We start from the raw sequence: 11,558 nt of genomic DNA, 5'->3' as shown, positions 1-11,558 counted from the left end.
GTTGTGCAGCATAGAGGCCTTTATACATCCATATTTTAATGGCACATATCCCCACAGGTAGCTATTTTCTAAATTTCTTGGATAGATGAGTAAGCACTCCAGTACTACATATTTCATCAATTCCTGGAGTCTTGTTTTTTGCCAATGCCTTCAGTGCAGCTTGGACCTCTTCCTTCAGTACCATCGATTATTGATCATATGCTACCTCTTGAAGTGACTGAATGTAGACGAATTCTTTTTGGTACAATGACTCTCTGTATTCCTTCCATCTTCTTTTGATGCTTCCTAAGTCATTCAGTATTTTGCCCATAGAGTCCTTCACTATTGAAACTCGAGGCTTAAATTTTTTTTCTTCAGTTCTCTCAGTTTGAGGAATGCTGAGTATGGTTTTCTATCTTCTGGTCTTTGCACATGTCATTAGAATACTTTACTTTGTCTTCTCCAGCCGCCCTTTAAAATCTTTTGTTCAGCTCTTTTACTTCATTTCTTCCTTTCACTTTAGCTACTCGACGTTCAAGAACAAGTTTCAGAGTCTCTTCTGACAGCCATTTTGATCTTTTCTTTCTTTCCTGTCTTTTTTATGACCTCTTGCTTTCTTCATGTATGATGTCCTTGATGTCATTCCACAACTAGTCTTGTCTTCGGTCATTTGTGTTCAATGGATCTAATCTATTCTTGAGAAGGTCTCTAAATTCCAGTGGGATATACTCAAGATAGTACTTTGGCTCTTGTGGGCTTGTTCTAATTTTCTTCAGCTTCAACTTGAACTTGCATAGCAGCAATTGATGATCTGTTCTTCAGTAGGCCCCTAGCCTTGTTCGGAATGATGATATTGAGCTTTTTCATCTCTCTTTCCACAGATGCAGTCAATTTGATTCCTGTGTATTCCATCCAGCAAGGTCCACATGTATAATCACCATTTATTTTGTTTGAAAAAAGGTATTTGCAATGATGAAGTTGTTGGTCTTGCAAAATTCTGTCACACAATCTCTGGCATCGTTTCTATCATCAAAGCTGTACTCTCCAACTACCAATCCTTCTCTTTGTTTCCAGCTTTCACATTCCAATCACCGGTAATTATCAATGCATTCTGAATGCATGTTAGATCAATTTCAGACTGCAGGAGTTGGTAAAAATCTTCAATTTCTTCTTCTTTGGCCTTAGTGGTTGGTATGTAAGTTTGAATAATAGTCATATTAACTAGTCTTCCTTGTAGGGTATGGATATTATCCTATCACTGACAGCATTGTACTTCAGGATAGATCTTGAAATGTTCTTTTTGATATAGAATACGATGCCATTCCTCTTCAATTTATCATTCCCGGCATAGTAGACCATATGATTTTCTGATTCAAAATGGCCAATATCAGTCTGTTTCAGCTCACTAATGCCTAGGATATTGATGTTTATGTGTTCCATTTCATTTCTGATGACCTCCAATTTTCCTATATTTCTAACTTCCTACATTCCACATTCTGATTATTAATGGATGTTTGCAGCTGTTTCTTCTCATTTTGAGTTGTACCACATCACCAAATGAAGGTCCCGAAAGCTTGACTCCATCCAGGTCATTAAGGTCAATTCTTTCCCAGTCATCTTTTGAGCGCCTTCCAACATGAGGGCTCATCTTCCGACGCTGTATCAGACAATGTTCTGCTGCTATTCATAAGGTTTTCACCAGCCAAATTTTTCAGAAGTTGACCACCGGCTCCTTCTTTCTAGTCTGTGTTAGTCTGGAAGCTCATTTGAAACCTGTGCACCATGGGTGAGAATGCTGGTATTTGAATATCAGTGGCATATCTTCCAGCATCACAGCAACACACAAGCCCCCACAATACGACAAAGTGACAGACATATGGGGGAAATTATTGTAACAGCCTATAGGATATGGACTAAAATGATTTAAATTATTCTAGTAGCCGCAGAGTATATGATCCTCTTTCTCCATAATTGCATCACCCTTCTTTCCTTGCTCTACAGCCAGAGTGATTGTTTAAAAGTTAATCTGAATATGCCACTACCCTTACTGAGACTATTCATTAAATTCCCTTTTCCCTTAGGATCAAAAAGGAGTTAAAAAAACTCTTCATCCATTCATTCTTCAGATGTGTTTTGTTTGTCACGCTCAGTGTTTAAGAATATCGGATTTGGATGTATTAAATAAGCAGCCTCACTCATCCAGTTCAATACAGAATTCACGAATACCCTATTGCTTATTACCTGGCCCTTTTACACTACACGTTTCCTGCCTGATCCCTGAAGGCATTTGAGTTTGTGACCACTTAATAAAATCTGTACTTTTCAGCATGGTATAAATGGTCTTTCCTGATTTTGTTCCTGCTTACCCCTAACCTTAAACTATTGCTGTACCCCTTGCATACCTTACAATCCAGCCAACATTGCATTTCCTTCCAAAAGCATATACTGTTTCATAATCTTGTGCTTTTGCATATGTGGATCCTTCTTTCCTGAATATATCCCTACTTCTTTCATACTTAATATCCACTCATTTTAACACTCTTCAGCTCAAATGATAGTCTTCCATAAACATTTTCTTTCTACCTTAGACATACCTGCTTCCTCTTTTTTGCCACTAACTGTACTATAAGCACACTTCTAGTTTAACCCCAGAGCTAATATGATTTTTAGAAAATATATTGCTTCCCCCTCAATAAACCATAAGTTTCTTTAATTTCTGTACTCCCGATGCCTGGCATAATGCCAGATACACAGTAGATGCACAATAATTTTTTGACTAAATAAATAAATGGACCATTTCACAACATTTCTCTGCTAAAATCTTATTTGTGCCAAATAATCCCCAGCTCCATCTACTGGTCATTTCCACAAGCTACAGACACATAGTCCCTGGAGTTTAATAGGAAGTGTTACGAATTGTCCTCGTTGAATCAATTTATAATGGCTTTATCATACCCGCATCACTCCTAGCAGAAACTCTTAAGTACAAGGATGTGTGCCACCCAATTAAATAACTCCAGTGTCTTTAAAAACTGAGCTTCTTCAGCAGGAGTCAGTAATTACTTAAAACTCTTCAAAATGTGGGCCATAGACCAATTTATTAAGTCAGGATTTTACAACTTAATTGGGCTCAATGCATAGAAACAAAGTCTTAGGCCCTTTTTCAACAGCTGTTAGCTGATGGAGGATTCATATGGATATCATTTGCATTGTTGAAATGGTGTCTCTTATAGCACCAAATGGTATCCAACTTTATGACTTCCAGACACTTTTTGATTGTTTTTCTCCACAGGAAACATTATACATATCAAAATAAATACTCTGACTTCCACATCTGACTGTTAACCAGGAAAAAAGTGTAGATTTACAATAATTGTCTATAACAATTGTTTCTTAATTAGTTACCTGCTTTGAGTGATTTAACTTTGAGATTACTTTTTATATGAGAAATAATGTTCTCTGCTATCTCTTCATGGCTTCCTAAAAAAAGTAGATTAGGGGAAAAAATATTCTGTAGATGATGTATTCATCATCATTGGTGAAAATTTACTGGTACTTTCTTGGTTTATAAGGCACAGGATTCAGTTTGGAGAATAAAAATGAATACAGTCCTACTTCCTAAATATATCAGAAATCCACTCACTTTCTTCTGCCTCTGCTGCTGCTTCTGAAGTCCAAGCCAATTTAATTTCCTGCCTAGACAACTGCCCTAGCCAGTTAACTCGTCTCTTTACCAATCCTTGTTCTCTTGCAATCTATTAATCATAGATTAATAGATTGAAACACTCCTTGAAACACTCCAATTGCTTTTACAATAAAGAGCATAGTCCTCAACTTGAACTCCAAGCTCTTGCAGGATCCAGCTCCCGCTTTCCTCTGTAGTCGCATCTTGATGCCCTCTTGCTCTCTCTGCCTGAAGTTTTGCCAGGTTGGCCTTTTTTCAGATCCACTTCATTTCCAGATCTTTTCCCATCTCAGGGATTTTACCTATGTCTTTCCTTTTGTGTAGACCTCTTCCGTTACCCCACCGCTCCCAGTTTTGCCAACTCCTACTTATTTTTCAATTTGCAGTCCAACTTTCACGTACTCAAGGAGCCCTGGCACAGTGGTTAAGCACTCAGCTGCTAACCAAAAGGTCGACACATCAAACCACCAGCTGCTCCATGGGAGCAAGATGTGATACTGTGCTTCTGTAAAGATTACAACCTTGGAAACTCTGTGTCTTATGGGGTTGCTATGTGTTGGAATAGACTCGACGACAATGGGTCGGCTTTTCTGGTTTTATCACATACTCAGAAAATCCTTCCCTATCTCTACACAAAAGGCTAGACCACCCTATTGTTTACTTTAATAGTAGCCTACAACAACCCAGGCAGTGAGAAAGAAGTTTGTTGAGAAAGGAGCACAGATTTAAACATTGATATAAAGGTTTCCCAATACTGAAACTGTTTTTCAAATTATTGACTTCTAAAGATGTGTTGAGATAAAACATAAGCAAACATTTCTAAACATCTGAAACAAGGATTTCCATGATGCAAACTTGTTCTCATTATTTTGGATAAAAAGCTTTCTAAACTGAATTACACTTCCATGTCTTTTAAAATAAATAATATTGAACAAAATTAATAATATTCTCAGTGTGGGGGGGCTATTGTGGTGAACGTGAACTGTTACATGGGATGATAATAATAATTGGTAGGATTTCTTGAAGGCCCTCCAAGAACTAGTAACCCTCTCCTGGTAAGATTTTTAAGAAATTTATTAAGAATATAGAGACATTGCTTCTCCGCCTTTTGACTAAGATCAAGTGTAGAGACATGGCAGAAGGGTTAAAATATCACCTTTATGACTCATCATGGCTCAAGTATACACCATAGCTGTGTGTGAGAGAAGACTAGACTTGCTACCTAAAAGTCAGAATCAGGCACACGTATTAACCCTCATAACTAAACTTTTCCCTAGAGCCTCAAGGATCCCAGTAGAAAACTCCCAATGTAAAGAGGAAGACAGAGCCAAGCCCAACGCAATGCATTCTTCTTTTCAGATTTACCAGCTGCTACTCTTGGGAGACAATTTCCATTGCATTTCTCATGTACCTGCACGCTCCTGGCCTTCTCGGCAAAGGATATGTTTGTCCTTTCCAAATAGACTTGGAAGTTAGAGATAGTGTATCCCTCCAAACAGATTAGAAGACATGCCTTTCCAGAAACAGCCCAGGGTATTGATTATAACGCTCTGTCTTTCCCCTTCCCAGAGACTACTTAGATTCCAAAGTAATAAGTATTCTCTCTTTCTCCATAGCAGAAGAGTAGATGTGCCAGCAGCCTCATGAAAGTCCAGAGTCTCCTATTTCAAGATTCCTCTCCTGTGATGCAACCCATTGCATGCATCACATCACCCTGTGGAAACTGGGACATGGGAAAACAACACAAGACACTGCTCTGCCTGCTTTTTTTTTTTTTTTAAATGGTAATAAGTGGACTGTTTTTCTTAACCAGGGATTTTGTACCCTTTTTTTTCACAGTTTCTGACTTTACAATAACTTATTCTATTTCCTCTAAGATGGAGAGATTAAAAAAGAAAAAGAGAGACATAGAGGGTGGTCTGGGACAATTCTTTCTGGAAATTAGGAACTGGGAAAAGGTATTTCCCCTCTAACAATTATGATGATGATAATACAGATAACAGTAATAACAGCAACAATACAGTATTTACCTTTTATTAAATGCCTACTATTATCTCTGTATAAATAGCTTTACTTTATTATTTCACTTAACTCTCAGCAATTTCATGAGAGAAGTACTTCTAGTGTCACCACTTTATCAGAAGATGAAACTAAGATTCAGAAAGGCTAAAAACTTGCCCCAGGTCATGATAATTCATAGCAGAAGCAGAATGAAGGTCTAGTGACACATAACTCATTCTCTTTTCTGCTAAATAACAATGAAAGCTCCATGAGGATAGAGATTGTCAGTCTCGTTCATCACTAAATCCCCAGTGCCTCCCAAAATCTTACAGCTTAAAAGTATGTTGGTGTATGGGGGACAAGAACTCACTGCCATCGAGTCAATTCCAACTCATAGCGACCCCATAGGGTTTCTGAGGCTTTAACTCTCTTTGAAAGTATTCTGATGTGGTTATGTAAGGGATTATATGTTTATCACTTTCTCAGAAATTCTTGGAAAAAATTAATTGCCATTTGAATACAACTAATTGTTCAATTCAAGTAACACTCACTTTATAATGCATCTTGTTGTTTCATGCTGTTGAGCTGGTTCCGACTCATGGCGACCCTGTGTACTAAAGAACAAAACGTCGTCCTGTTCTGTGCCGTCCTCACTTTCATTGCTATGTTTGAGCTCATTGTTGCAGCTACTGTGTCAATCCGGCTCATGAGGGTCTTCCTCTTTTTCATGGACCCTCTACTTCACCAAACATGATATCCTTCTCCAGGGACTGGTCTTTCCCGATAGCAAGTCCAAAGTTAAGCAAGACAAAGTCTCACCATCCTCTCTTCTAAGGAGCATTCTGGCTGTACTTCTTCCAAGACAAATTTGTTCATTCTTTGGGTAGTCCATGCTATGTTCAATATTCTTCACCAACACCATAATTCAAAGACATCAATTCTTCTTCTGTCTTCCTTATTCATTGTCCAGCTTTCACATGCATATGAGATAATTGAAAATGTCACGGTTTGGGTCAGGCGCACCTTAGTCCACAAAGTGACATCTTTGTTTTTTAGTGCATTAATGAGGTCTTTTTTAGCAGATATATCCAGTGCAGTACAGCATTTGATTTCTTGACTGCTGCTTCCATGGGCATTGATTGTGGATCCAAGTAAAATGAAATCTTCAACAACTTCAATATTTTATCCATTTATCATAATGTTGCTTATTGGTCTACTTGTGAGAATTATACATCTTAAGGAACAATAAATCTCAACACTCCTGTCTTCCAAACAGCAAAAGTTCACGGCAAGTAAAATTTGGAAGACCCTCTAATTTGAAGTGATTTAATATTTATGCATTAACATTTCCCGTGGAATGTACTTTCATTGCTGACACAAAGTTACATTTCTTGTTTTACGTTATTTCCAATACAAAGTAAAACAAGAAGGTGGAAGCAGGAAGATAAGTTTGACTATGTCTTCTGTAAGTTCATGTAGGTACATTCTACGTGTCCCCCTAGCACAAGCATATGAGTATCAAAGCATTATTCAGTTATGGCCTAAACAAATGCTTGCTTTCTGACTTTTTGAAACAAGTTATGTAAGAGTTAACTATAGCTATTTCCATGTAACAAATTACCACAAAACATAGTGGTTTAAAATGACAAAATAATCTCACAGAGAATCTGTAGGCCAGGAATCTTGGTGTGGCTTAGCTGAGTACTCTGGCCCAGGATCTCGCACAAGGCTACAATCAAGAAGTCAGATGGTATTGTGGTCATCTCAAGGCTTGACTTGTGAGCATTTGCTTTCAATTTCACTCTCATGGCTTGTTGATTGGATTCAGGGCCTCAGATCTTTCTGGGTTGTTGCCTGAAAACCATTCTCAATTCCTTGGTTGCTTGTCATAAGAGCCCCTCCATAATGGAGTTCAGAACATGCAGCTGACTTTCTGAAGAGCAGGTAAGAGAATGAGAGAGGGCATAAAGATGGAAGCCGTAATATTTTTTAACCTAATCTTGAAAGTGTCATCCTATCACTTTTGTCATATTATAATCATTGGAAGCAAGTTGCTTAGTATAGTCTACACTCAAAGAGAGGATACTGGTTATGCAAGATGTGAATAAAAGAAGGTAGGGATCAGTCAGAACCATTTCTGAAGCTGACTACCACAGGTGGTAATATCTCTCCTTCCCATTACTGAGAAGGCACCTGGTTCTAGCTGCAAATCATTAGGTGCCATCCCTCCTGGTTTCTTCTCTACTTTGCTGGAGAGAGTCAAAGGTTACACCTATTACTTCTGGGCAGTTCTCCTTTCCCTTCCACTTTCCTAACAGACTCAGAATCCCCCAGTTTTACTGCTTTCACTGTTATCGCCTCTTTGTCTACCCTTTTGGTTACCAAAAAGAAAAAAAAAAATGTTAACAGAAAAAAGAAATTATAGTTAGCACACAAAATTCTTGTATTCACTTCAGCTAAATTATCCTCCCACATGGCTAACATTTCTGAATCACTTATTTAAAGGCTTAAGGATATGCAGTGATTAACCAATAGTGCTTGCTTTAAGCCATAATATTTTCACTTGATGCCAATTGATCCACAGAAAGATTATGTATATTGCTAGAGAGAAAGAGACAGAATAAAATAAGCTTGGGAATGAAATTACACTATAAAATTTTTCTAGTTGAAGAATTCTAACTTCATCTTTTACTTGAAAAATAAGTTTTGGCCTGATTTTGTCTTTCAAACACTTCATCTTTTAGAATAAATATCTTATAATAAATGTTGGTATACATTTAAGACCAGTACATGAGTTGTTTTGATTTTTATTTCTTTTTTTGTACCCAGTTGTAAAACCATCCTTTGCCAAACAAAAATAACAAAAATGAAATAAAATACAAAATAAAAAGTAGTCTTAGCGGTAGACCTAGGATTTATTTTTTTGTTTGTGTTTGCTTCTTCATTTTATTGCTTGCTTTTAAATGAGGGCATATACCTCACAAAAGTGAAAATGGATAATACTGTGGTTCTATTTATTTTTGCTTTGAATAAATTATCAAAAGCCAGGGGTGTAAGCTACAAAGTTTGGAGTATTTGAAAGAATTTTTAAATAAATATAGGCCTCAAGTCCATGTGCAGTGTGGGAGCCACTCATTGAAGAACTTTAGTCCTTAGTCAATCACAAGCAAACTTCATCAGAAGGAAAGAGTCAGGGAGATGCTCACCTAAGTCTGACTAACTCAATAGCAGCAAACCACTTCTTTTCCGAGGAAAAGTAAATAAAAGGTCGAGAAAGTTTGGGACATCTGCATGACTGTATAATCTTTTTTTTTTTTTTAATTTTTCAATAACTTCTGGGCTGTTGTCCAGACAAGGATAATTCTAAAGTATTTGAGATTTAATTATCCCATGCAACTGACTTTCCTCTGAATGTCAATATTTTTGAGAGAAAAATTGGCTTTCATAGCCACTTGAATTTAATTTATTATCAGTGACAAATCAGATAATTAGAATAAAATGTTCCCAACATCAAAATAAGAAAAATCAGAAATTTCAAGTGCACTTATTCTATATGAATTAAGCACTTATTCTATATAAATTATTATGCTTAGCATCAGTAGAAAAAAAAAGACAAGTGTCTACTTTTTAGAAGCTCACAATCCAACTGGGGTAAGAAACACACATATAACTCTACCATGAGAAAAAAAAAAAACTACTATTCTGGAAAAAGTCACAGAAGTATTTTACTTCCATCAATTTCAAATTCAGACCTATGAAAAATGACTTTGAAATACTCTTGTCTTGAACAACTTTTCATTAAAATTGTATGATTCTGGAAATTGAAAATTCTTTATCATTTATTAATGTGGTTATCCAACCTGTCCTTCTTGGAATTAATAAGGCTTGGGGAAAACTTCTAGGTGGCATCAAGAAGAAAAAGGAAAAGTGATATACAAAGAGTGGTAGATAATTGGATAAGACTCTAAAGTCAGTCTACTTCAATGATGAGTCAGCCAACTACAGCCTATGAGACAAATCTAGCTAGCCATGTGTTTTTGTAAATAAAGTTTTATGGAAGCAAAGCTACCCTCATCTGTGTATTGTCTGTTGCTACTTCATAGCGCAACAGCAGAAATGGGGAATTGCAACAAAGACCAGTTGAGAGAGAGATCATATGTCATGCAAAGTCTAAAAATTTACTCTCTGACCCTTTCCAGAAAGTTTTCTCACTCCTGACATACGCTCCCAGATTTGGTAATTGTATCTGATTTTATTTGTTTTAAATATTGGATTTATGTATATAAGCAGAGAATAAATATTATGAGAAAATAAAATAAACTGCATTTGCTTCCATAATCAAAAGGAGTGGTAGCAATTGCCTTAGCCCTTGTTTTAGAATAAGCCTTTTTGGTTAATGAATTCCAAGGTCTTTAGACCTGATCTAGATGAGAGAGCTTTATATCTAATATGCAAATTGAATTACATTTTAATATTAGAAATGTGTTCAATTTTCTTCTGCTGTGCTCCTGAAACAGAATGCAATGAACATGGTGGTGAGAGTGGTCCTGTGGTGCACAGAAAGGGGAAAAAAGTAAAAGAAGGAGCAGACTCCTAGCACAGGGAGTGTACACTACAAGAGGGTGTCAAGTGGAATCTCACAGGATGGCCAATAAGAATTTCCTTGTGGTGGAAATGGTCAGTGAATTTTAGAATTCATGATATTATATTTTAAGTTATTGGTTACTCAGTTTTTTGCCAAAATTACCCCAACATCACCTCCATTTTCTGCAAAACTTCACTAATAGCTTGATATGAATAGCAAAGTTTATGTTAGTGGGAAATGAAGAAAGAGCTGATCCAACTTAGGTCAACAGAGGGGAATAGAGAGTATGTTTCTGAGATGATAAAGTTTGTAAGCTGGACAATTGCAGAAAAGTAGGCTGCAGACACTCAGGAGGTAGAATTCAGCCAAGCTCGTTTGTTCCCCAGTATAAAGAGAAAGGAGATTATTAATTAATGGGAGTTGAGGTGGAGAACAGATCCTAGTATTCTTTTTTTTCATGTGATAGGCACTTGGGTTATAAATTTAAGATCTTGTTTGAAGAAAGGGTTAAGCTCTCCCACCCCTGCCCCCAAAAGTGAAAACCACCATGTCATTCAAAATTTTTGCTACATAGGTGGGAAATTTGCAGAGTATAATTGACTTGCTTAGACCAGTGATTGTCTACCTCCTGGACGATAGAATTACCTGAGGATGTTGAAAAAAAATCTGATACCTAGACCATACTCTTAGGGAAACTGGAGTGAAGCTAAGAATAAATGTATATTTTTAAAGTTTCCCAGTAATTCTAATGGGCCACTGGAGTCAGACTCTCTCAGATTCTTAGAAGGTCATAAAAATCAGATGAAAATTTAGGAAGCCAAATGCCTCACCTAATTGTTTTTCATTATTTTGTGGCATTTGAAACCTTTCATGTCAATGTGAAATAAGAAAAGAAACCCAAAGAAATACAGTAATATCTATCCTGACTAGAATTCAAATATCAAGCAGCTTCACCTTTCTAACAAATATGAACAAAGACAGCAAAAATGACCTCTAGGCAGTCAAAACAGTGTCATTTACTTATGGAGGATCCCCTCAAGTCATCACTCAGAAAATAGGTATTCTTATTTTACATATATTTCTGACAGCTTTGGAAATCTGTTTTCAGGTTTACAACCTCTGAAAGGAAAAATGTTTCATGCAGGTTGTTAAATTGCCTGAGAAATGACACCCCAGAGCAATTGCGGAATTGGGAGGCCTGAAACAGCCACATAAGTAGGTGCTGCACTGCCACTTATGCTCCACATCTCAGTAAGTCCCAAGGTCACCAAGACAATTAGAGATTCTAGTTCAGGAAAAAAAAAAAAA

Source organism: Trichechus manatus, unplaced genomic scaffold (genome assembly GCF_000243295.1).
Source record: "Trichechus manatus latirostris isolate Lorelei unplaced genomic scaffold, TriManLat1.0 scaffold00033, whole genome shotgun sequence".
In the NCBI taxonomy this organism is placed as follows: domain Eukaryota; kingdom Metazoa; phylum Chordata; class Mammalia; order Sirenia; family Trichechidae; genus Trichechus; species Trichechus manatus.
Note: the sequence above shows the minus strand (reverse complement) of the source record.